At 31.3% G+C, this 27,010-nt stretch overlaps 1 long non-coding RNA gene across 1 annotated transcript in view; it reads left to right on the top strand.

The window, feature by feature from the left end:
* LOC142242863 (uncharacterized) overlaps positions 1 to 19,548 on the top strand; it is a 252,367-nt gene extending 232,819 nt beyond the window's left edge. Inside the window, exon 3 of the long non-coding RNA XR_012724217.1 lies at positions 19,521 to 19,548. This is a non-coding gene — a long non-coding RNA (uncharacterized LOC142242863). The remainder of the gene's footprint in view (positions 1 to 19,520) is intronic.
* The last annotated feature ends 7,462 nt before the right edge of the window (positions 19,549 to 27,010 follow it).

Below are 27,010 nucleotides of genomic sequence, written 5' to 3'. Positions count from 1 at the left end.
AACTAAATTTTAGGACTCGAAATTTACGCGATTATAAGGACAATTTTATTATCTATATTAGATTTAAAGCCAGGGAGGTCCCTAAAAAAATGTCTTTGTCAGATGTGAACAAGTGTTTGTGATAAAATTAATTAACTTAATTTCAAAAATTTTGAGGATTAAATCCAGAATTGCTTTGAAGACATATGCAATGCATTTTTTTTATTCATGAATGTAAAGTTAAAGGACCCCTTCATTAATTCACATTAGTTTCAATTGTCATTTTGTGAAGGCTACTTTACAAAAAGTACTATTAGTTCTCTTTAGATTTATTCAAATTTTTGCCAAAATTCATTGACCCCTTCAATATTTGTGATTGCTTTGGCATATAATATCTCAGGTAAAATATCCGTATTTAGTTTACTGATCAGCGGTCAATAACTTCAATTTCCAAATGACCTTCACTTATAGACCTCATTGTGTGTTAAACCCATTTAAATATGGAAACAAAACTAATAAGACAGACACATTCTCCAAAAAAAAACAACCCAATAATTTTGTATTGATAAGAATGAAATGCATTTTTTTTAAATCTATTCCTACTTATTCATTTGTGTATATAACCATTAATATGTTGGCATTTATAAGGCTATAAATCAAACAAAATATATATGAAATACATTTGTTTTGCTTCTTTCCTTATTCTGATCTTTTGTTTCACAAATTGAACAAAATATTTAGACGGTTATTGGTTATTATGATTGATATATGATTGAAGTTTTGTTTATAAATTTGATTGTTTGTTTATATTTATAAATTAATCGTATATTTTGTCTATTGAAAACTCATTAAAATGGATAGCAGGTTGATTTGCAGATCTGAACATTGGCCGCCACAACCTGATATTCCCACAGTGATAAAATTCTCATAAGTTTTTTCACTCATTTGCACATAGATACGAGGGCGGTTCGGAAACTTCTTAGCCTATCAATGAAAGAGAATAGTTAGTTTTTTAAAAATATTTTTATTTTTCAATAAAATCTCCTGAAACTTCAATACACTTAGTCCAACGCTTTTCTAGCAATTCTATTCCTTGATTAAAATAGTTTTCCTCAAGGTCTTCAAAATAGTGGTTTACAACTGTAATTGCATCTTCATTTGAGGTAAAACGCTTGCCAGCAAGGATTCTTTTTTAGATTTGGAAACAAGTAAAAGTCACTCGGAGGTAAATCAGGAGAATAAGGTGAGTGGTCAAGCACCTCGTACTTTAATTCGTTGATTTTAGCCATTGTTAAAACACTCTTGTGCGATGGTGCGTTGCCTTGATGAAAAATTATTTTTTGTGTTGTAAGCCAGGACGTTTTTCTCGAATTTGTATATTTAGTTGATCCAAAAGGTAGCAATAAAGGGTGAAACGGTCAAAATTTGGTCAATATAAACTTGACGTATTTCTTTCAATTTTGCATTTAAAAAACCTGAACACTCCTGATTTTCACTCTTCAGTTGCCAAAATGCCGTCCAAGCACGAAGAGCAGCGTATCAAAATTTTGCTCGCGCATCGCGAAAATCCGAGCTACTCGCACGCAAAGATGGCAAAATCGCTAAAAGTTGCCGAATCAACCGTTACAAACGTAATTAAAGTGTTTGGGGAACGTTTGTCGACAGCCAGGAAGTCTGGATCGGGGGGAAATCGAAAACCGGAAGCCGCTGAGACGACAAAGAGAGTTGCCGGTAGTTTCAAGCGAAACCCTAACCTCTCTCTCCGAGATGCCGCAAATAAGCTAGGTGTATCGTCTACAACCACGCATCGAGCCAAAAAACGAGCCGGACTACCGACTTACAAGAAGGTAGTGCCTCCAAATCGCGATGATAAACAAAATACGACGGTCAAAGCGCGATCCCGGAGGCTGTACACGACGATGCTGACGAAGTTTGACTGCGTGGTAATGGACGACAAAACCTACGTCAAAGCCGACTACAAGCAGCTTCCGGGACAGGAGTTTTATACGGCAAAAGGAAGGGGAAAGGTAGCAGATATTTTCAAGCACATAAAACTGTCAAAGTTCGCAAAGAAATATCTGGTTTGGCAAGCCATCTGTACCTGTGGCTTGAAAAGCAGCATTTTCATAGCTTCCGGGACTGTCAACTAAGAAATTTACGTGAAAGAGTGTTTAAATAAACGTCTGCTGCCTTTCCCTGAAGAAACACGGTTGTTCCGTACTGTTTTGGCCGGATTTGGCATCTTGCCATTACGGTAAAAAGGCCATGGAGTGGTACGCCGCCAACAACGTGCAGGTGGTTCCAAGGACAAGAACCCTCCCAACACGCCAGAGCTGCTCGTCCTGCTAAGGACGAGCAGCAGTTCAAGGCAAATTGGCTTTCGGCGGCGAAGAAGGTGGACAAGGTGGCTGTACAAAATCTGATGGCAGGTGTCAAGCGTGAGGCCCGGCAATTCGGATTTGGAAAAGCGAAAGCCTAACTGAATATTTTTCCTGAATTTTATACTAATTGAACTTGAAAAAGAAATTCAATTCGATTTTTTAAATAAACGATTTCACCGATTTACACGCGTTTTCCCTTGACCAAATTTTGACCGTATCACCCTTTAGTACTCTGAATTTATTGTTTTACCCTTTTGCAGATAGTCAATCAATAAAATACATTTGAAGTCCCAAAAAACCGTTGCCATAACCTTACCAGCCGATTGAATTGTTTTTGCCTTCCTTGGGGCACTTCCTCCAGCTTCAGTCCATTGTTTGCATTGTTCTTTTGTCTCTGCAGTATAGTGGTGGATCCATGTCTCACCAACAGTTATGAAACGACGCTTAAAATCCATTTTATTTCGCTTAAAACGATCCAAACAACCTTGGGAAATGTTCATTCTTATGCGTTTTTGATCGACTGTTAACAAATGCGGCACCCATCTTGCAGAAAGCTTTTTCATCTGTAGTTCTTCGTGCAAAATTAAATGGACTCGATCATTTGAGATGCCCATGATATTAGCAATTTCACGCACTTTTATTCGTCGATCATTTAACACCATATCATGCACTTTGGCTACAATTTCTGTTGCTGTTGCTGTTTTGGACGCCCACTACGTGGTTCATCTTCAATGCTTGTACGACCACGTTTAAATTCAGCACCCCATTTTTTACTATTGCATATGTAGGAGCACATGTTAAACAAAATTTAACATGTGTTCATAACAGAGATGGAAGTTTCCAAAACACTTAACTTTTTTCTGTTTATAACGCGCTTTTTGTGCTAGGTTTCCGAAGTTTCCGAACTGCCCTCGTATAATGCTATAGAATTTCCACCAACTACAGAATCTTAGAATATAATTTTAATGTTCGTTGCACAAGGTTCAATAGTATAGATTGACCACTAAGTGACCACCATCAACATTTCCATAACATTCAATGAAAAAATCAATAACAATTATTCAATATTTTTTTTTCAAATTTAATTATAACTTTTTTTTTAGTTATCAGTAAATGATTACTAACTCAATGTAAAAATGAAATCATTTGACCGTTAAAGACTGATTATTGTGCACTTGAGCTCTTTTTATAGGCAGCCACCGCAAGTCGCTATAAACCAATTCAATTTGTGGTCTTATCTTTTCATGGTGTATTGGTTGGCAGAGAACCCTACTATGAGTAATTTGACACATTGGTTTGCGTTTTTTTCTAAAGAATTAATAACTATATTTAATTGTATTTAATTTTATTCAAGTTATACTAATATCATTAAAGAGAATAAAGCCTATCCTTACACGATAAGCTCGATATCGCCACCTTTTGTTTTGTCATCACCGTGGTGCAATGGTTAGCATGCTTCGATTCCTGCTTCTACCGAACACCAAAAAGGTTTTCAGCCGTGGATTATCCCACCTCATTAATGCTGGTAACATTTCTGAGGTTTTCAAAGCTTCTCTAAGTGGTTTCACTGCAATGTGGAACGCCGTTCGGACTCGGCTATAAAAAGGAAGTCCCTTGTCATTAAGCTTAACATGTAATTGGGCAGCACTCAGTGATAAGAGAGAAGTTCACCAATGTGGTATCACAATGGACTGAATAGTCTAACATAAGTGAGCCTGATACATCGGGCTGCCACCTAACCTAACCTAACCCCAAGGAGTTAAATCGGGAGATCAGTCTATATCCTATACATACCAAATTCAGCACACCTAATTGTGGTTCTGAAAAACCTACAGAATCTAGACCCCAAGGCGGGTGTGTTTATAATGGGGATATTTCAAAATCTCCACCGATATTCGGAATTGAAAATACGGTTTCTAGAAGCCCAAAAAGTAAAATCGGTCTATATGGGGGCTATACCAAAACATGGTCCAAAGCCACCATTTTCGGCACACCTATTTGTGGTCCGCAAATACCACAAATATGTGTGCCGATTCAATTTCAGGCAAATCGGATAGAAAATACGGTTTCTTGAAGCCCAGGGCCCAAAATCGAGTTGAATTCATTTACAATTTTAGTGACACCTTGGATGTTAAGAGTTTAGTAACGCTCTCGATTTTACTCATGCTCATGTTTTCAGACACGTCTCTAAGGTCATGCGTAATTTACCTTATTATTCGTGAATCACGACATTTTTCGTGAGTCACGGTATTTTTTGTGAGTCATGACATTTTCGTGCGTGAGTACAAATTTTCTTTTCGTGAGTGAGCGTGAGTTCTACCAAACAATATCGTGCGTGAGTATAATTTTTCTGTCGTGAGTGTGCGTGAGCATGAGCGTGAGCGTGAGCGTGCACACCTCTAATCTAGAGGTGTGCACGTGACTAATAGTTTACTCACGCTCACGCAGACTCACGACAGAAAAATCATATTCACGCACACTCACGCACGATATTTTTTGGTAGGACTCACGCTTACGCACACTCACGAAAAGAAAATTTGTATTCACGCACGAAAACGTCGTGACTCAAAAAATACCGTGACTCACGAAAAATATCGTGACTCGAATAATTTTATAATTAATTTACCTTACCGAAGTGTGAAAACATGAGCATTATTAAAATCGAGAGTGTTATTAAACTCTTAACATCTCAGGTGTCACTAGAATTGTAATTGAATTTAACTCTTAAGCGTTTTATGTTGGTGAGCAGGAATATTGTCGTGAGTGTAATTCGTTACTCACGCACACTCGCGAAGATATTATTTTCGTGACTCACGCTCACGCACGACATTTTGGTTTGTTAATCACGCTCACGCACACTCACGCTGTCGTCATGAGCGTGACTCACGACTCACGCACGAATCACGAAAATTTTCGTGAGTCACAACAATTTCGTGTCACGTGCACACCTCTACTCTAATCTGTGCCATATTGCAGGACGATATCTCCATAACTGAAAGCTGTAGCGTGATTACAGCAGACAGATATGGTTATATCGTCTTAGAATTTCTCCCTGATCAAGAATATATATAGTCGGATATCGATATTTCGATGTGTTACAAACGGAATGATAAACTTATTATACTCTCATCACCATTCTATGGTGGTGGGTATAATTATTAAGAATAATATATTTTTTCTGTTATTTAATAAAATTTCATGTTTTGGAGAAAAAATTAAATTAAAAATATTTAAAATGTCTTTAGCGCTATATGAAGTTCAAAATAGACACAATTTTAAAAAAAAGTGTATTTACTTGAGAATCTTATGAACTCAATTTAAGCAAACTTCACCCATTTAAGGAAAATATGAACTATTTTCATATTTAGTAAAATTGTGTACTTCATTTGTATAAAACTTTTTTTCTTCTCATTTTTAGCTCACGTCATTAAATTAAATAAAAATTAGTTAAAACAAGGAAATCTTTCTCACATTTGGCAAAATTTAAAATCAACAAATTTTCATGAACTAAAATAAATTTAATTCGTCTATAAAAAATTTTCTGCGTGCACATCTTGAAAAATCAACTTGGACTAAAGCCTTAGGTAAGATATAGTGACTGCCCATTAGACTCACTTAGTCTATTAGTTATTGATCTAATATGAAAGATTATGCAACCTAAATTTTAGGACACGAAATTTGCACAATATTAAGGACAAATTTCTTTCATATAAGGAAATTGTAATTAAAAGAACGTTCATAATAATCTAAAGTTTGTTTTTCATTAAATTTAGGACACAAATATTGGAAATTTTCGTTCCTCTGTTAAAGTCCCATATCTTTGAACTAAGGCAAATTTTCCTTAAAAAAAGAAAAACATATTTGGTTTAAAGATATTGTCTTTAAATTAACTGATATATTGAATCTTTAGATAGAAGATAAAAAAGCTTCAAATATAGGCAAATATTTGTCCAAAATGAGTGTCAAACATTTTTTTCAGGAGCACTTTCGAAATATTTGGATACCGTTTTTGGGAAATACTCTTAACGTGATGTAATTTATCATATATGAGTTAAAGATATTTGCTGGTTTGACTAAAAATGTCATTATTTTAAAGAAGCCGCATCTATGGCTGGAAATCAATACCAAAATCCTTAAGGGAAGGTAAAAATCTTTGGATCTTTGGCTGTCCGATTCTATGTTTAGCTCAATGACGAGGACTTCCTTTCGATAGCTTAGTCCGAAAGGAGTTTCACATTGCAGTGAAACAAATTATAGGAGCTTTTGATGCACTGAAAAAAATGCATGTCCGGTTCCAAAGATTTTGTCTTTACTTTAACAATTTTGGTATTGATCCCGAGCCAAAGAAGCGGAGAATACAAGCAAGGATATTTTTAGGACACAATTCTCTTTTAAATTTGGTTTTGTGTACTTGCTTCTAGGAAGCAAATTTTATTTTTTCGATTTTCAGCTTTTTTTCTTCATAGTTTTTTTCTTCAAAGTCCTTTAAAAAAGAGTTATCAACAACTTTATTTTCCAAATTAAGACTCTACTTCCAGTAGAAATTATGCTATGTTTCAAGTAGGGAGCCACCGTGGTGCAATGGTTAGCATGCCCGCCTTGCATACACAAGGTCGTGGGTTCGATTCCTGCTTCGACCGAACACCAAAAAGTTTTTCAGCGGTGGATTATCCCACCTCAGTAATGCTGGTGACATTTCTGAGGGTTTCATGGCTACTCTAAGTGGTTTCACTGCAATGTGGAACGCCGTTCGGACTCGGCTATAAAAAGGAGGTCCCTTGTCATTGAGCTTAACATGAAATCGGGCAGCACTCAGTGATAAGAGAGAAGTTCACCACTGTGGTATCACAATGGACTGAATAGTCTAAGTGAGCCTGATACATACGGTTAGGTTAGGTTAACCTATGTTTCAAGTAAAAACCTCTTTAAAAAAAAGTTTTAAAAAACATGTCCTATGTTTGAACGATTTTTTGCTTTGTAGTCAAGATGCAAAAAGACAACAAATTTAAAGACAATTTCATTAAATTTAAAGAATTTTTCCGAAGTATTAAAGTCAAGTTGACCTTAGCCCAAAATTTTTTCTTTCATGTTATGATACCCATTTTTAAGTCAAATTACTTAATTATAAGGACAATACGACTACATTGAAAAGTTTATCGACTTTTGGACAAGGAAAAAAACTTTATATTCGTGAAATGCGTCTTCTATGCTAAGCAAAATTTGCATTCGTATTTTAAAGACATTAAATCTTTGACTTCACGACAATATTTTTTTCAGTATGTTGTCAGAAATTTGATGGAAATTTGATGTTTGATGGAAACTGCCATTGAACCTATGACCCAACCTTTGAAGATCCAAAACGTGCAAGAACTCAACGATGCACAAAAAAATGGACTGGAAAGAGTCAATCATTTGCTTCGCTTGTTCGAAAGTGGTAATTTGCCTAATTTGGTTTTCTCCGATCAGAAACCATTCCATATTGAGCAGTTTAAAAGCAAATAAAATGATCGGGTTTACTTGTCAAAGAGGTCAGCTGAAAATTGACACCTTCGATTGGCTACCAGAACTCAAACGCCACCGATGCTAATGGCTGTTCTAAAATGCAATGTAATTTCCTAAAATTTTTGCTTTTGAATAATAAAATGTAAAAACAAAAAATTAAATATATAGCACTTTTCATCAAGTCGACCTATTGTTTTAAAAGCATCATGTTACTTGATCAAACTAATTATGGTCATAATAAGCTACACATTTAGAAATTAAAAAAAAAATTAAAAATTCAATAACATTTTTATTATTTTTACAACCACATAAGAATACATCACATGTCTATTCTTCCCCTCTTCCTTTCTTCCATTTGGTTGACAGTGATGTTTAGTGCTTCATTTCTGCACTTCATGTTACCTGTCAACAAGACAGAATACCAGTGTTAATGCATAATGGATTACCCATTTTTTTACCTTGCGTATGTCTTATGTCTCTCAACATTGGCATTTTTTTACCATCGTTGGATTTGATTATTCAACCAAATGATCTATGACAGTCTAGGCTGTTAGAGTGTGACCTTGAACTTGAAATGGGATTATTTACAAAAAAAATACCAAAAGTGTGTAAAATATTGCACAGTGATTTTTTGTTCAATATTTTGCAAAACTTTTATATGTCAAATACTCAATAAATGTAATTTGATATTTTTTGGGTTCAAATCCAAATCGATTTGATTTTGGCAAAGAAAAAGTGATATGTGTTTGCAAATTTATTGAGGCAAAGTCAACTACCAAGTGTAATTCACTTTGGGTTTAGCGAATTATCCAAATTTATTCTGATAATTGTTTGATAGTTTCGCTGCAAGTAGATGATGTTGAAGAGGAATGTGGTAGATTGAAACGACCGTTCATACAATCAGTCTTAGGGGCTTTGCCCAAATAAATTTGACTTTTCCTTTCCTAAGCTACTCTTGCAGTTTAATCGACGCATGGTTTTAAGCTAAAATCAAAGCTATAATTATTATTTTTATACCCTGCGCCACACTGTGGAACAGGGTATTATAAGTTAGTGCATAAGGAGACGAGATAGACACATGGTGTCTTTGGCAAAAATGCTCAGGGTGGGCTCTTGAGTCGATATAGCGATGTCCGTCTGTCCGTGAACAAAGTCTAGGTCGCAGTTTTAGTCCAATAAACTTCAAATTTGGCACAAGTATGTGTTTTGACTCAGAATAGATCCCTATTGATTTTGGAAATCGATTCAGATTTCGATATAGCTCCCATATATATATTTCGCCCGATATGAACTTATATGGCCCCAGAAGCCAGAGTTTTACCCTAATTTACTTAAAATTTTGCACAAGAAGAACAATTAGTACTATAGTCAAGTGTGTCAAATTTTATTGAAATCGGTTCAGATTTAGATATAGCTCCCATATATATCTTTTGCCCGATATGGACTAATACGGTCCCAGAAGCCAGAGTTTTACCCCAATTTGGTTGAAATTTTGCACAGGGAGTAGAATTAGCATTGTAGCTACGCGTGCCAAATTTGGTTGAAATCGGTTCAGATTTAGATATAGCTCCAATATATAGCTTTCGGCCGATTTACACTCATATGACCACAGGGGCCAATTATTTTCTCCGATTTGATTGACATTTTGCACAGGGAGTAGAATTAGCATTGTTGCTATGCGTGCCAAATTTGGTTGAAATCGTTTCAGATTTAGATATAGCTCCCATATATATGTTTTTCTGATTTCGACAAAAATGGTCAAAATACCAACATTTTCCTTGTAAATTCGCCACTGCTTAGTCGAAAAGTTGTAAAAATGACTCTAATTTTTCTAAACTTCTAATACATATATATTGAGCGATAAATCATAAATAAACTTTTGCGAAGTTTCCTTAAAATTGCTTCAGATTTAAATGTTTTCCATATTTTTTACTAACATTGTGTTCCACCCTAGTGCCGACTTAAATTTTGAGTCTATAAATTTTGTAGAAGTCTATCAAATTCTGTCCAGATCGAATGATATTTAAATGTATGTATTTGAGGCAAACCTTTATATATAGACCCCAACACATTTGACGGATGTGATGTGTATTCGAAAATTTAGATCTACAAAGTGGTGCAGGGTATAATATAGTCGGCACCGCCCGACTTTAGACTTTCCTTACTTGTTTATTTTAAAGAAATTTATCTTTAATATTTGTAAATTACGTGTTCTATAATAGTGCAGTCTATTATAGGATACGTAAAATAAGCACGAGACACTTTAAAGAATCACGAGATGCTGTGGCACGAAATTGTTATGACTGCCGCTTGAAGTCAATAGTGTGAGACGGTGTAACAAACATAATCCGATTGAGATTCGCTGCTTGAGTAAATTTTTTAGACAATCGCATTTAAAAACTTAATCACACTGAAAAATATTGATCAAACATGAAAGAGTATGCAACCTAAATTTTAGGACATACATTTTACATAATATTAAGAACGAATTTCTTTAAAATAAAGACGACATTTTAATTTAAAAAAAGTTCACAATCTTCGCTTTTAAAACTTGTTTTCATTAAATTTAGGACACGAATTTTTGAAATTTGAAGTACGATGGCGGTTCGGAAACTTCTTAGCCTATCAATGAAAGAGAATAGTTAGTTTTTCAAAAATATTTTTATTTTTCAATATAATCTCCAGAAACTTCAATACACTTAGTCCAACGCTTTTCTAGCAATTCTATCCCTTGATTAAAATAGTTTTCCTCAAGGGCTTCAAAATAGTGGTTTACAACTGTAATTGCATCTTCATTTGAGGTAAAACGCTTGTCAGCAAGAATTTTTTTTTTTAAATTTGGGAACAAGTAAAAGTCACTGGGAGCTAAATCAGGAGAATAAGGTGGGTGGTCAAGCAACTCGTACTTTAATTCATTGATTTTAGCCATTGTTACAACACTCTTGTGCGCTGGTGCGTTGTCTTGATGAAAATTTTTTTTTTGTGTTGTAGGCCAGGACGTTTTTCTCGAATTTTTACATTTAATTGATCCAAAAGGTTGCAATAGTACTCCGAATTTATTATTTTACCCTTTTGTAGATAGTCAATCAAAAAAAATATCTTTAAAGTCCCAAAAAAAACCCGTTGCCATAACCTTACCAGCCGATTGAATTGTTTTTTCCTTTCTTTAGGCACTTCCTCCAGCTTCAGTCCATTGTTTGGATTGTTCTTTTGTCTCTGGAGTATAGTGATGGATCCATGTATCATCAACAGTTATGAAACAACGCTTAAAATCCATTTTATTTCGCTTAAAACGATCTCAACAAGCTTGAGAAATGTTCATTCTTATGCGTTTTTTATCGACTGTTAACAAATGCGGCACCCATCTTGCAGAAAGCTTTTTCATCTGTAGTTCTTCATGCAAAATTAAATGGACTCAATCATTTGAGATGCCCATGATATTAGCAATTTCACGCACTTTTATTCGTCGATCATTTAACACCATATCATGCACTTTGGCTACAATTTCTGTTGTTGTTGCTGTTTTTGGACGTCCACTAGGTGGTTCATCTTCAATGCTTGTACGACCACGTTTAAATTCAGCAACCCAATTTTTAACTGTTGCATATGAAGGAGCACTTTCACCTAACACATTCACCATATCATTATGAATTTGTTGTCCCGATAAACCTTTTTAATGTAAATATTTAATGACAGCACGCATTTCTAATTTTTCCATTGTAAAAAAATTGCGGATGCGTCTTTTTTGAACACCTGCTTCTATATGAAGGAGTTGCCAGCACAAAATCAACAAACCGCACAACCTGAAATACGTCCAGAGAACACTAAATTAATCAACGCTTAATGTGAATCAACATCACAGAGCCGCTCAACCTGGCAACTTTATATTGGAGAAATGCGTCTGCTATGCTAAGCAAAATTTGCATTCGTATTTTAAAGACATGAAATCTTTGACCTCACGACAATACTTTTTTCATTGTATATATAAAGCTATTGATTTGATCTGAATCAACCTCTTTGGAACCAAGTAAACTTTTTAAGCCTGCATCTTATTTTCTAAATATAACAAAGTCACTCGCTGGGCAGAAATATCGGACTGATGTAATCAGATCCTTAAACGTATTCTTTAGACAAATTTGGAAAATTTTGAAGCTCTATGTGCCTAGCGCATCGAGATAAAAAGCAAAATAAAGTAAGGAAAATACAAGTTAGTTTCAATTTAAGGTATCTACAACATGTGGTAGCCTTAAGCTTTTTTTTTATATTCAAATAAAGGAGGTAAAACTACCTGTAGTTGCAATCGATATCTATAAATTCTCTAGAAGGAATCGTACAATGCAATTGATCGATAATGAGGAAGTAAGTAAAATGGAGAAAGAGCAGACGTCTGACTTTATACCATAACTACCTACTTATTGGAATCTGAGCTTTCATTACAAGGTTGTAACCGAAAGGAGTAGATAGATCCTAATCAGAACATTTGAGTTAAGAAGAAAACTCACCGAAATAATTTTCCACAGAAGAAAACAATGTTGCAAAATAAATCACCAATTTTGAATTTTTTTAGACGGAGTCCTTGTCCTCCAATAGCTAAACGGCTCTATGATAACCAATTCCATTTAGAAATGAGTACAAACGATAATATGCGAAATGAATAAGAAGAATGTGACACAATAGCTTTGAATGTGACTTTCACTCAAAAATAAACTAAACTCAATGATTCCGGGAAATGCAAAAAAGACACCTAGTTGATATGCAACTAGTTGATATGCAACACAACTAACCTTAATGTTGAATGGTATCACAGTCTCAACGATAAAAACATCATATAGAATATTAAACAAAGACATGATGCACATGATTAGGGAAATGAAAATCGAATGAAAACGTTTGTCTTCATCTTTCTCGATGATGCCAACATCACGATTCTATTTACAGCATTCAACAAATGCCTCTTTCCATTGTTTTCAATTTTTTTTTAGACACGACATAAAGATGCATACATGATTTATACTTCCGATAGATTGGTAGCAATGTTTTCAATATCGATCTATGTTCATTATATTTCAATTTGTTCAAAACGACCTTAAAACGTTATAGACCTTTAGGTGAAGAATCTTATTTATGAAAATTATAGCAACATATGTACTTTAAACTCGATTGATTTCCTTCGAAATTATTTCCTATCACAAATAGTTTAATAATATATTGTAACATTTTCTTTCTGAGTTTATTAATCTACTTTTGTATTTAAATAGCTAGTGTATCTAAAATAATAATTTTGAGACAGTATACATGTAATATAACTGAAGGTAAATATACTGTAGTAAATTATGTATATATGTACATATCTATTTATATGTGCCTATATTTATTTCTCAAATCAATCACTATGTAATGAAAAACCCAAGATAATAAACAGAAAGTTTGTTTCTTAAGTCTTTTGTTTCAATACTGTTGAATTTGATCTACGCTGGCTTCATTCATTTGTTCATTCTTTGCATATTTTTTTTTTGAGAAAAATCTGTTTTGACACCAATTAACGTTTTGCGTGTAAATGGGCAATGAAAATGACACTTGAACATTAAGTTTATATAAGTGCATTGAACACAGTTATGTGAAAAAGTATGCAACATATGGTATAATTTTTTGGTCTAGATCTGCGATTTGAATATTTAAACTGAGGCCAAGTAATACATAACTATAAGGGTATTTTTATGTGTTAGGTATATTTAAAGGCACACAAATGTCAATACGAGGGTTGCCTTTGGTATTTCGAGATTAGAGAAAAATATCAAGCAAATTTTAATTATTTTAGGTATATTTAAAGGCACAAAAATATCAATACGACGGTTGTCTTTTGTATTTCGAGATAAGAGAAAAATATCAACCAAATTTTAATTACCGAAAATAGCTTAATTGTGTTTCAAAATATCCCCCATTAAGATCTATACACTTTTGCATGCGTTTGAACCGATTGTCGAATAATTTTTGCCACTCTGATATAGGTATCTCTAAAACATACATTCTGAATGCACCAACCGCTTTTTCAGGTGTCGAAAAACGTTGACCTGTCATTTTATTTTTTATAATGAAAAGAAGTCAGGACTATGCCGCAGATGACCCGTCAAATCGATGTTTCACTCGGAATTTAGTGTTGTGCGATCTAGCGTTACGATTGCGATCACGGTAACCACAGAATTAAAAAAATGGTAGACTGTTTGGTAAAAATACAAATCTTGATGTTTTGGTAAATTTTGCAAAGTATTCCACACCAATTAAGAGGTACTTTCCAAATTTACTCTAGAAATAAAATAAAATTTGGAAAAAAATTTCAACAGAAATAAAATTTTGACAAACTGTTCTATAGAAATAAAATGTTCACAAAATTTTCTATAGAAATAAAATTTTGACAAAATTTTCTGTAGAAATAAAATTTTGACAAAATTTTCTGTAGAAATAAAATTTTGACAAAATTTCCTATAGAACTAAAACTTTGACAAAATATTCTATAGAAATGACATTTTGACAAAATGTTCTATAGAAATAAAATTTTGACAAAATTTTCTGTAGAAATAAAATTTTGACAAAATTTCCTATAGAACAAAAATTTTAATAAAATGTTCTGAAGTACTAAACTTTTACAAAATCGTTTTATAGAAATAAAATTTTGACAAAATCTTTTATAGAAATAAAAGTTTGATAAAATTTTTTATAGAAATGAAATTTTATAAAATATTTCGATAGAAATAAAATTTTGAGAAAAATTTTATAGAAATAAATTTTTGAGATTTTCTATATAAATAAATTTTTGGAAAAATAGTCTATAGAAATAAAATGTTGACAAAAGTTCCTATATAAATGAAATTTTGACAAAATGTTCTATAGAAATAAAATGTTGACAAAATTTTCTATAGAAATAAAATGTTGACAAAATTTTCTATAGAAATAAAATTTTGACAAAAGTTCCTTTAGAAATAAAATTTTGACAAAATTTCTTATAGAATAAAAATTTTAACAAAATTTTCTAAAGTACTAAACTTTTACAAAATCGTTTTATAGAAATAACATTTTGACAAAATCTTTTATAGAAATAAAAGTTTGATACACTTTTTTTTAGAAATAAAATTTTAAACAATATTTCGAGAAAATATTTGAGAAAAATTAGAAAAATTGGAAATAAATTTTTGAGATTATTTTCTATAGAAATAAAATTTTGGGAAAATAATCTAAAGAAATAAAATTTTGACAAAATTTTCTATAGAAACGAAATTTTGACAAAATTTTCTATAGAAATAAAATTTTGACAAAAGTTCCTATAGAAATAAAATTTTGACATAGAAATAAAATTTTGTATAGAAATAAAGTTTTGATAACATTTTCTATAGAAATAAAGCTTTGACAAAATTTTTCTATATAAATAAAATTTTGACAAAATTTTCTATAAAAATTAAATTTCGAAAAAGAAATTCTATAGGTTAGGTTAGGTGGCAGCCCGATGTATCAGGCTCACTTAGACTATTCAGTCCATTGTGATACCACATTGGTGAACTTCTCTCTTATCACTGAGTGCTGCCCGATTCCATGTAAAGCTCAATGACTAGGGACCTCCTTTTTATAGCCGAGTCCGAACGGCGTTCCACATTGCAGTGAAACCACTTATAGAAGTTTTAAAACCCTCAGAAATGTCACCAGAATTATTGAGGTGGGATAATCCACTGCTGAAAAACATTTTGGTGTTCGGTCGAAGCAGCAATCGAACCCACGACCTTGTGTATAAAAGGCGGGCATGCTAACCATTGCACCACAGTTAGCACGGTTAGAAATAAAATTTTGTCAAAATTTTCTATAGAAATACAATTTGGACAAAATATTCTATGCAAATAAAATATTGACAAAATTCTCTATATATAAATAAATATTTGACAAAATTTTTTATTGTTGTTTTTTTTTTTTATCTCAGCTTAAAGCCATGCATTGACTAAACTACAAGTGTAGCTTAACCAACAGAGGAAAAGTATGCTTGTCAAATTTATTTGGGCAAAGCCCTATAGACTGCAAGATGGTTGGATGTACAGCTGTTTCGGAATTACCACATTCCTCATCAACATCCTCTACTTGCAGCAAAACTATCAACCAATTATCAGAATAAATTCGGGTAATTCACTCAACCCAAAGTGAACTATACTTGAACCTCCCGAAAAAGGGTTTGATAGTCGGCTACTGCCTAAACAAATTTGCCAGCATATCTCTTTTCCTTTGCCAAACTCAAATCATCGATTTGAATGTATTTGGCTGGGTTTGTTTTTGAGCGTGCTTCCTCTATCTTCATTCGTTTTGTTTGTTATTGTTGGCTTCTCTTCAATCGTTATTGTTGTTTTTTTTTATCTCAGCTTAAAGCCATGCATTGACTAAACTACAAGTGTAGCTTAACCAACAGAGGAAAAGTATGCTTGTCAAATTTATTTGGGCAAAGCCCTATAGACTACAAGATGGTTGGATGTACAGCTGTTTCGAAATTTTTTATAGAAATAAAATTTTTACAATATTTTTATAGAAATAAAATTTTTACAATATTTTTATAGAAATAAAATATTGACAAAATTTTCTATAGAAATAAAATTTTGACAAAATTTTCTATACAAATAAAGATTTGACAAAATTTTCTATAGAAATAAAATTTTGACAAAACTTTCTATAGAAATAAAATTTTAACAAAATTTTTATAGAAATAAAATTTTGACAAAATTTTCTATAGAAATAAAATGTTAACAAAATATTCTACAGAAATAATTTATAATAAAATATTTTTGATAGAAATAAAATTTTGACAAAATTTTCGATAGAAATGAAATTTTGACAAAATTTCCTATAGAAATGAAATTTTGACAAAATTTCCTATAGAAATGAAATTTTGACAAAAGTTTCTATAGAAATTTCTATAGAATAATTGCTGCACGTAGAGGATGCTGATGAGGAATGTGGTAATTCCGAAACAGCTGTACATCCAACATCTATAGAAATGAAATTTTGACAAAATTTTCTATACAAATAAAATTTTGACAAAAGTTCCTATAGAAATAAAATTTTGACAAAATTTCCTATAGAACAAAAATTTTTACAAAATTTTCTAAAGTACTAAACTTTTACAAAATCGTTTTATAGAAATAACATTTAGACAAAATCTTTTATAGAAATAAAAGTTTGATAAAATTTTTTATAGAAATAAAATTTTAAAAAATATTTCGAGAAAATATTTGAGAAAAATTAGAAAAAATTGGAAATAAATTTTTGAGATTATTTTCTACAGAAATAAAATTTTGGGAAAATAGTCTAAAGAAATAAAATTTTCTATACAAATAAAGATTTGACAAAATTTTCTATAGAAATAAAATTTTGACAAAACTTTCTATAGAAATAAAATTTTAACAAAATTTTTATAGAAATAAAATTTTGAGAAAATTTTCTATAGAAATAAAATGTTAACAAAATTTTCTACAGAAATAATTTATAATAAAATATTTTTGATAGAAATAAAATTTTGACAAAATGTTCTATAGAAATAAAATTTTGACAACATTTTCGATAGAAATGAAATTTTGACAAAATTTCCTATAGAAATGAAATTTTGACAAAATTTCCTATAGAAATGAAATTTTGACAAAATTTCCTATAGAAATGAAATTTTGACAAAATTTCCTATAGAAATGAAATTTTGACAAAATTTCCTATAGAAATGAAATTTTGACAAAAAATTCTATAGAAATTTCTATAGAATAATTGCTGCAAGTAGAGGATGCTGATGAGGAATGTGGTAATTCCGAAACAGCTGTACATCCAACCATCTTGCAGTCTATATAAATTTGACAAGCATACTTTTCCTCTGTTAGCTACACTTGTAGTTTAGTCAATGCATGGTTTTAAGCTGAAATCGAAAACAATAATAGAAATAAAATTTTTCCAAAATTTTCTATAGAAATAAAAATTTGATAAAATTTTCTATAGAAATAAAATTTTGACAAATGTTCCTATATAAATAAAATTTTGTTTAGAAATAAAATTTTGAAAAGTTTTTCCATAGAAATAAAATTTTGATAAAATTTTGTATAGAAATAAAGCTTTGACAAAAACTTCTATAGAAATAAAATTTTGACAATATTTTCTATAGAAATAAAATTTTAAAAAAATTTTCTGTAGAAATAAAATTTTGACAAAATTTTCTAAAGTACTAAAAAATTTTCTAAAATTTTGACAAAATCTTTTATAGAAATAAAAGATTAACAAAATTTTTTATAGAAATAAAATTTTAAGAAAATTTTCTATAGAAATAACATTTTGAAAAAAATTTATAGAAATAAATTTTTGAAAATATTTTCTATAGAAATAAAATTTTGAGAAAATGTTCTACAGAAATAAAATATTGACAAAATTTTCTATAGAAATAAAATTTTGACAAAATTTTCTATAGAAATAAAATTTTGACAAAATTTTCTATAGAAATAAAATTTTGGCAATATTTTCTATAGAAATAAAATTTTGACAAAATTTTCTATAGAAATAAAATGTTGACAAAATTTTTTATAGAAATAAAATTTTGACAACATTTTCTATAGAAATAAAATTTTGACAAAATTTTCTATAGAAATAAAATTTTGACAAAATTTTGTATAGAAATAAAATTTTGACAAAATTTTCTATAGAAATAAAATAAATTTTTGAGAATATTTTCTATAGAAATAAAATTTTGAGAAAATGTTCTACAGAAATAAAATATTGACAAAATTTTCTATAGAAATAAAATTTTGACAAAATTTTCTATAGAAATAAAATTTTGACAAAATTTTCTATAGAAATAAAATTTTGGCAATATTTTCTATAGAAATAAAATTTTGACAAAATTTTCTATAAAAATAAAATGTTGACAAAATTTTTTATAGAAATAAAATTTTGACAAAATTTTCTATAGAAATAAAATTTTGACAAAATTTTCTATAGAAATAAAATTTTGACAAAATTGTCTATAGAAATAAAATTTTGACAAAATTTTCTATAGAAATAACATTTTGACAAAATTTTCTATAGAAATAAAATTTTGATAAAAATTTCCATAGAAATAAAATTTTGATAAAAATTTCCATAGAAATAAAATTTTGATAAAACTTTATATAAAAAAATATTTTAATTAAACTTTCTATAAAAATAAAATTTTGATAAAACTTCCTATAAAAATACAATTTTAATAAAACTTTCTATAAAAATAAAATTTTGATAAAATTTTCTATAGAAATAAAGTTTTGACAACATTTTCTAAAAAATAAAATTTTGACATAATTTTCTATAGAAATAAAAATTTGACAAATTGTCTATAGAAATAAAATTTTGGTAAAATTTTCTATAGAAATTTCTATTTCGACAAAATTTTCTATAGAAAAAATTTTTATAAAACTTTTGTAAAAATAAAATTTAAACTTAAAAAAAGTTAAAAATAAACTAAAATAAAATTAATTTAAAAAATAATAATTTTAAGCCTAAGTTAATTTTAAAATTAGTTTAACGACGACCTTTTTGTGTAGAAAGTACACAATTCGTAAACATTTTCTCTCTTATATGCTATTTCTCATATACATATTTTGAATTTCATACTTCTTTCATCTACAGTAACAGCTTGAAAGCGACATCATAGATAAAGGGTGATTTGTTAAGAGCTTGATAACTTTTTTTTTAAAAAAAACGCATAAAATTTGCAAAATCTCATCGGTTCTTTATTTGAAACGTTAGATTGGTCCATGACATTTACTTTTTGAAGATAATTTCATTTAAATGTTGACCGCGGCTGCGTCTTAGGTGGTCCATTCGGAAAGTCCAATTTTGGGCAACTTTTTCGAGCATTTCGGCCGGAATAGCCCGAATTTCTTCGGAAATGTTGTCTTCCAAAGCTGGAATAGTTGCTGGCTTATTTCTGTAGACTTTAGACTTGACGTAGCCCCACAAAAAATAGTCTAAAGGCGTCAAATCGCATGATCTTGGTGGCCAGCTTACCGGTCCATTTCTTGAGATGAATTGTTCTCCGAAGTTTTCCCTCAAAATGGCCATAGAATCGCGAGCTGTGTGGCATGTAGCGCCATCTTGTTGAAACCACATGTCAACCAAGTTCAGTTCTTCCATTTTTGGCAACAAAAAGTTTGTTAGCATCGAACGATAGCGATCGCCATTCACCGTAACGTTGCGTCCAACAGCATCTTTGAAAAAATACGGTCCAATGATTCCACCAGCGTACAAACCACACCAAACAGTGCATTTTTCGGGATGCATGGGCAGTTCTTGAACGGCTTCTGGTTGCTCTTCACTCCAAATGCGGCAATTTTGCTTATTTACGTAGCCATTCAACCAGAAATGAGCCTCATCGCTGAACAAAATTTGTCGATAAAAAAGCGGATTTTCTGCCACTGATTTTGGTAATAAAATTCAATGATTTGCAAGCGTTGCTCGTTAGTAAGTCTATTCATGATGAAATGTCAAAGCATACTGAGCATCTTTCTCTTTGACACCATGTCTGAAATCCCACGTGATCTGTCAAATACTAATGCATGAAAATCCTAACCTCAAAAGAATCACCCTTTATAAGCTCCCAACACATCTGGTAAATGAATGGATAAAATTACAACAATTAAAATCATAAAAAAAATATGTTCAAAAGTTTATGAGGCTGTTGTTGTGCCGGGAACCAACAATCGCAATAAAAATGCAACGACAACAACAATAACAGAAGTTGTAAAACTAATTTACCATTTTCACGGTCAAGTGTGACGGAAGACAACAACGTGCATTAACATCATTGGAGCGCATGCGCACAGTCGCATAATCGCCATACGCTGAGAGCAGCAATTTAAATCAAATTCAAAGGAATGTAAGTATTGTATGTCATTTCTTTGCAAAATTTATTGGTATGGGGGGAGAATCTAAATGTCGTAATTTGAAATAATTGCTTTCGATTTGCTCTTTTCTTTGTAAGAAAATAAACATCTGTTGCAAATGAACTTGTTTTAAAACTTGTATAAAATGGAAATAATATGAAATACACTGAAAAATTTTACCTAATATGAAGGATTATTCAACCTGAATTTTAGGACATGCAGTTTACATAATATTAGGGACAAATGTTTTTAAAGAAAGAATTTTTAATCAAAAGAATGGTCATAAACTTTGAATTAAATTTAGGACACTAATTTTGGAAATTTGTATCTCTCCGTTTAAAATAAAGAAAAAAATTTGATTTGAAGAAATAATATTTAAATTAACTGAGATATTGCATTTTTTGATGAAAGAAAAAAAGCTTCAAATAAGAAGCTTTTTGGTTAAAGTTTTTTTTTTTTAACTTTGAAGTATATTACAGAAATTAGTAAATATTTTTCGAAAAATGCGAGAAAATTTATTAGACATAATAAATTTTTTTCACTTTTTAAAGAAAAAATTGTAGTTTGAAGGAAAAAATTCGAGTTCAAAATTGCAAGAATATCTTTAGTGACATACGAAGTTCATGATGGACGCATTTGTACTAAAATTTACAAATTTAAAGAAATAATGAACTATTTTGTGAGAAGTACGAATTTAGTAAATCTTTATGCTTAATTTGTGTATAATTTTTTCCCGTTTTTTAGTTCATTTAACTAACGTACCCAAAAAATTATTAGAGTAAAGGAAACATTCTCCAAACATAATAATTCCATGAACTAAAATAAAGTTACATTGGCTTTAGTGAAATAGAGAGTTCACTTTTTTTTGAGTGTAGCTCGCTAAAAACTGTATTTATTTTAAAGAATCAATACTTAAGCGAATGTCAAAATCTTTTAACATTTTTTTAAATAAGTCCCCATGAAATAAATCGCCAAAAATACACAGAAAAAAATGCTGTTGTAAAACAGATGCTAAAATTAATTAATATTTAACATATTGCAAAACTTTTATTTTGTTTTAGTTTATTTTTAAAATATTGTAAGAAATTTTCCCCAGCCGAACGATTTTTTCTTTATTCCAAGTATGTATCAAAAATTTTATGAACTAAATGGCAGTAAAATTTCAATGACATACACATTAGTTCAATTCTAACTAAAACAGAAGAAGAAGAAATAATATTTTTCGTTTAAGTCTGGTTTCATTAATAATTAATTTTAAACAAAAACTACTTTTTTATACCATAGAATGGTGATTGGGGTACAATAAGTTTGTCATTGCGTGTGTAACACATCGAAATATCGATTTCCGACTATATAAAGTTTATTATATATATTCTTGATCAGTGAGAAATTCTAAGACGATCTAAGCATGTCCGTCTGTCTGTCTGTCTGTTGTAATCACGCTACAGCCTTCAATAATGGCGCTATCGTCCTGAAATTTACACAGATTCGTTTTTTGTTTGCAGGCAGGTCAAGTTCGAAGATGGGCTATATCGGTCCAAGTTTTGATATAGTCCCCATATAAACCGATTTTCTGAGTTGGGGCCTTGGGCTTATAAAATCCGTAGTTTTTATCCAATTTACCTGAAATTGAAAATCTAGAGGTACTTGAGGACTATAAAAAGGTGTGCCAAAAATGGTGCCCATCGGTCCATCTTTTGGAATAGCCCCCATATAGACCGATACCCCTATTTTGTTTTTTGGGCGCCTAGAAACTGTATTTTCTATCCGATTTGCCTGAAATTGAAAATCTAGAGGTATTTTAGGACCATAAAGAGGTGTGTCGAAAATGGTCCGTATCGGTCCATGTTTTGGTATAGCCCCCATATAGACCGATCTCCAGATTTTGCTTCTTGGGCTTCTAGAAACTGTATTTTCCATCCGATTTGCCTGAAATTGGAAATCTAGAGGTATTTTGAGACCATTAGACGTGTGTCGAAATATTTTAGGACCATAAAGAGCTGTGTCGAAAATGGTCCGTATCTGTCCATGTTTTGGTATAGTCGCCATATAGACCGATCTCCCGATTTTTATTCTTGGGCTTCTATAAACTGTATTTATTACCCGATTTGCCTGAAATTTGAAATCTAGAGGTATTTTGGGACCCAAAATATGTGTGCCGAAATTAAGGTGTATCGGACCATTTTTGGTATAACCCCCATATAGACCGGTCTCTCGATTTTACTTCTTGGGCGTTTAGAGACTATATTTTCTAGGCGATTTGCTTGAAATCACAAATAGGTGTGTCGCAAATGGTGCCTATCGGTTCATGTTTTGGTATAGCCCCCATATAGACCTATCCCCCGTCTTTATTCCTGGGGCTTCTAGAATCTGTAGTTTTTATCCAATTTGCCGGAAAACAGAAATCTAGAGATATTTTAGGACCATAAAGAGGTGTGTCGAAAATTGTCCGTATCGGTCCATGTTTTGGTATAGCCCCTATATAAACTGATCTCACGAGTTTACTTCTTAGGCTTCTAGAATTCGTAGTTTTCGCCCAATTCGTCTGAAAGTGGAATTCTAGAGGTATTTGAGGAACATTAAGAGGTGGTGAGTATTGGTCCATGTTTTGGTATATCCCCATATAGACCTAACTCCCGAATTTATTTCTATGACTTCTGGAATCCGGCTGACCACAAATAGGTCAGCCGAATATGGTGTGTGTCGACCCATGTTTAGTATAGCCTCCACATAGACCGATCTCCATATTTAACTCCTTGGGCTTCTAGAAACCGTAGTTTTTATTCGATTTGCACAAAAATTTAAATATACTGCAATTTTAGACCCTCAAAAATCTGTATCGCATTTATTTTTACCGGTCCATTTGGCAAGGCATCGTATAGACCGATTTAACTTCTTGAGGGTACACCCAAAGAGAAAATATTTTCCTCCGGAATGAAATTTTAGAGAAACGAAATTTCCCTTTCGTATAAAGTATTTTCGTTTAGAGCAAACTAATCTGAATTTTTTATAAGCGATTCAAAGATTGTCTCTAAAATTTGTGTCAAAAGAAAAAAATTTCGTTCCTCAGAAAAGAAAACACTTCTTTCAGGGTATAACAGGCGTACTGATCGTGAAAATTGCTTGAAACTGAAAGTAAAATTTCCAGATTTTACTCATCGTATTCATTTAAATAATGGCGGGAAAAATGTACATATTTAAGATTTCAAATCAAAGCTTTATTTCAACATAACATATACACGAAATGTTTATGATTTCTCTAAAACTCAAACAAAATTGGTTCTCATAAATCCAGAATCTGATCTGGTCTTCATAGGTAGAATGTTTAAATTTTTCTTCGGGAAGCGTACTGGTTGAACTGATTTGCTTGGAAGAAGATTTGTCATCAAACCCCCTAAAAAGCTATATATTATCAAGTAACCCGCTACGGCGAAGAGTTTTCAAAGTATTATATTTGATTCATGGTGGTGGGTTTTAAGATTCGGTCCAGCCGAACTTACTGATGTATATACTTGTTAATAGTTAATTTCGATCATTCCCTATCAAGTTATAATAATTTACCAAAAAGTTATAATTTTAGTCTGCTTTTACAGATTTGTTTCCGATTTTAGCGGCTAAATTCGAACTTAATACTCACCCTTAGGTTTTTGAGGAATTATTTCATGTTTTGGGGAATAATTTCCCAAATTTGAGTATTTACTTCATAATGAAATACTTCCCCACCTTTGGGGAGTTTTTTTATAGACACTTATATCGTCGCACAAATAACAATAAATATTTGGAATCTGACCTTTATATCCTCCGTCATATGATGGAAGTATTCTAGCTCTGAAATATTATTTCTAAATTGTTTTCTTTTGGCATAGGATAACCTAACCAAGCATTAAGAGACTAATAGAAGACACATGGCTCATACTGCTCAAAATGTAACAAATATCTGTTAATGTAATTATTAATGGCACTTTATTGCTTAAATGAAATGAAATTACTTTTATTGGACAAATTAATCATAATAAATACCTATTGTGAATTGAGGAAATATTACTTTATGAAAATTCAATCTGACAATACCGGCGGTATTTGTACTGATGCAAATGTATCCCGTTCGAAAAGAAATATTATATTCCAGATTAAGTGTAAAATTTTAATTTTGTTTCATTGAATTCTTTCTCTACCAAAAACTTGTTTTTAAGTTATGTGAAATCATACTAATTAAATCGATTTTCGAAGATATCCGGCATATCAATCGAAAAAATATCATATTATTCACACATCAATTGAATGCTAATTGCTTAAGGTTAATCAATTAAAAATATCGAAATATTCAACAGGACATTGATATTAGAGATGCTAGTAATATAGCCCTCTTATCTTGCCTGGATATTTCAAAAGAATTGTGTAATATTGGGAAATCGTTTCGTAATCATGTAGAAACTTGCCGTACATTGAAGGAGACAAAATGTGTTTTTTCCCTAAAGGGAGGTCCTATAAGTACTTAGCCTCACCACCCGATGTGAACGTACCGCAAGAGCAATTTACGTTTTCATAAAAGGCTACTATATTTCAGCCAGATCACCACAAAAGTCTTTTTCCGCGGGTAAATGCGGATTCCAGAAAAATAAGGAACAATATCTGTCGGTGATTCAATTTTTATTTTTGGAATATAGCTCAGCTAAATCAATAACTTTTGTATAGTTTGTGCGGAGACTCTTCGATGGCTGAAATGTTTTTTTTTTTAAGTTACACGTCGTGTTGAAAAAAATCTTCTATTTTAAACGCTTTTTTTTTTTGCTTTGTAGTCAAGATGCAAAAAGTCAACAAATTTAAAGACAATTTAATTAATTTTGAAGAATTTTTCAGAATTATTGAAGCCAAGTTGACCTTAGTCAAACAAAATTCTCTTGCATTTCAGGATACCCAATTTTAAGTCGAATCACGTAACACAAAGCGACTCCATTGAAAAGTTTATCAACTTTTCGACAATGAAAAAAACTCAGAGAAATGCGTATTCTATGCTAAGCAAAATTCTGTTTTGTATTTTAAGGGCACGAAATCTTTGGTCTCACGACAATATTTCTATCTGTGTGCGCAATATAGCTTATGCTATGGTCAGACTGGGCAAATATTTGACAGAAATCAAAAAAGAATCCGTCGCCGCAGCCAAACCAATAGACATTTTTAGCTCATATTGGATATATAACATCGTTGTAGGATTATTTTTCAATAACCGTATCTAGATATTTGGAAAATGGATCTGGAAAAATGTTTGACACTCATTTTGGTCAAATATTTGCCTAGTGTGACTATATCTTTTTAGACAATAGGCATTTCAAACACAGAAAAAATATCACCAAAATATTGAAAAAATTTTCAATTAATAAATTAATTGATACAATTAACTGTTTAATCAAGATAGAAGCATTAAGTCAATGATTGAAAATTTTTAATTAAAAAGTTAATTGATACAATTAACTTTTAAATCCAGCTCGAAAAACTAAGTCAGTTGAAAACAAGTGTATATAGCAGTAAGTCCGGCCGGGCCGAATCTTAAATACCCACCACCATGAATCAAATATTATAGTTTCCTTTAAAATTTCTGGGGCGTTTTTGATGACAGATATTCTCCCAATCAGAGCCGTTCAACTAGTATACTTCCCGAAGATAAATTTAAAGACTTTACCTATGAAGACTATATCAGATTTTTGATTTATAAGAACCGTTTTTTTTTTAAGCAATTCAAAGCCTTTAAAAGGGCAAATTAACGCATTACAATGTACTACTCTAATTTTTGTTTGTCTTTTAGATTAATCATTAACATCTCTTGTAAGTGTACAAGACAATCATAAAATAACGCCTTGATTCGAAATCTAAAATCTGTAGATTTTCATCCCCATTATTTAAATGATTACGATAAATAAAATCTGGAAATTTTACATTCAGTTTCAATCAATTTTCATGATCAGTGCGCCTTCTATACCCTCAAGAAGTGAAATCGGTCTATATGGAGGCCTTAGCAAATGGACCGATAAAAACTAAATCCGATACACGTTTTTGTGAGTTTAAAATACCAGTATATTTACAATTTCAAGCAAATCAGATAAAAACTACGGTTTATAGAAACCCAATGAGTGAAATCGGGAGATCGGTCGTATGGGGCTATACTAAAACATGGACCGATACTCACCGTTGTTGGCACACCTCTTTATGGTCCTATGGGAGCCACCGTGGTGCAAT

This window comes from Haematobia irritans, chromosome 1, assembly GCF_050003625.1.
Source record: "Haematobia irritans isolate KBUSLIRL chromosome 1, ASM5000362v1, whole genome shotgun sequence".
Taxonomy (NCBI): domain Eukaryota; kingdom Metazoa; phylum Arthropoda; class Insecta; order Diptera; family Muscidae; genus Haematobia; species Haematobia irritans.
Note: the sequence above shows the minus strand (reverse complement) of the source record. Positions and strands in the feature narration are given on the sequence as shown.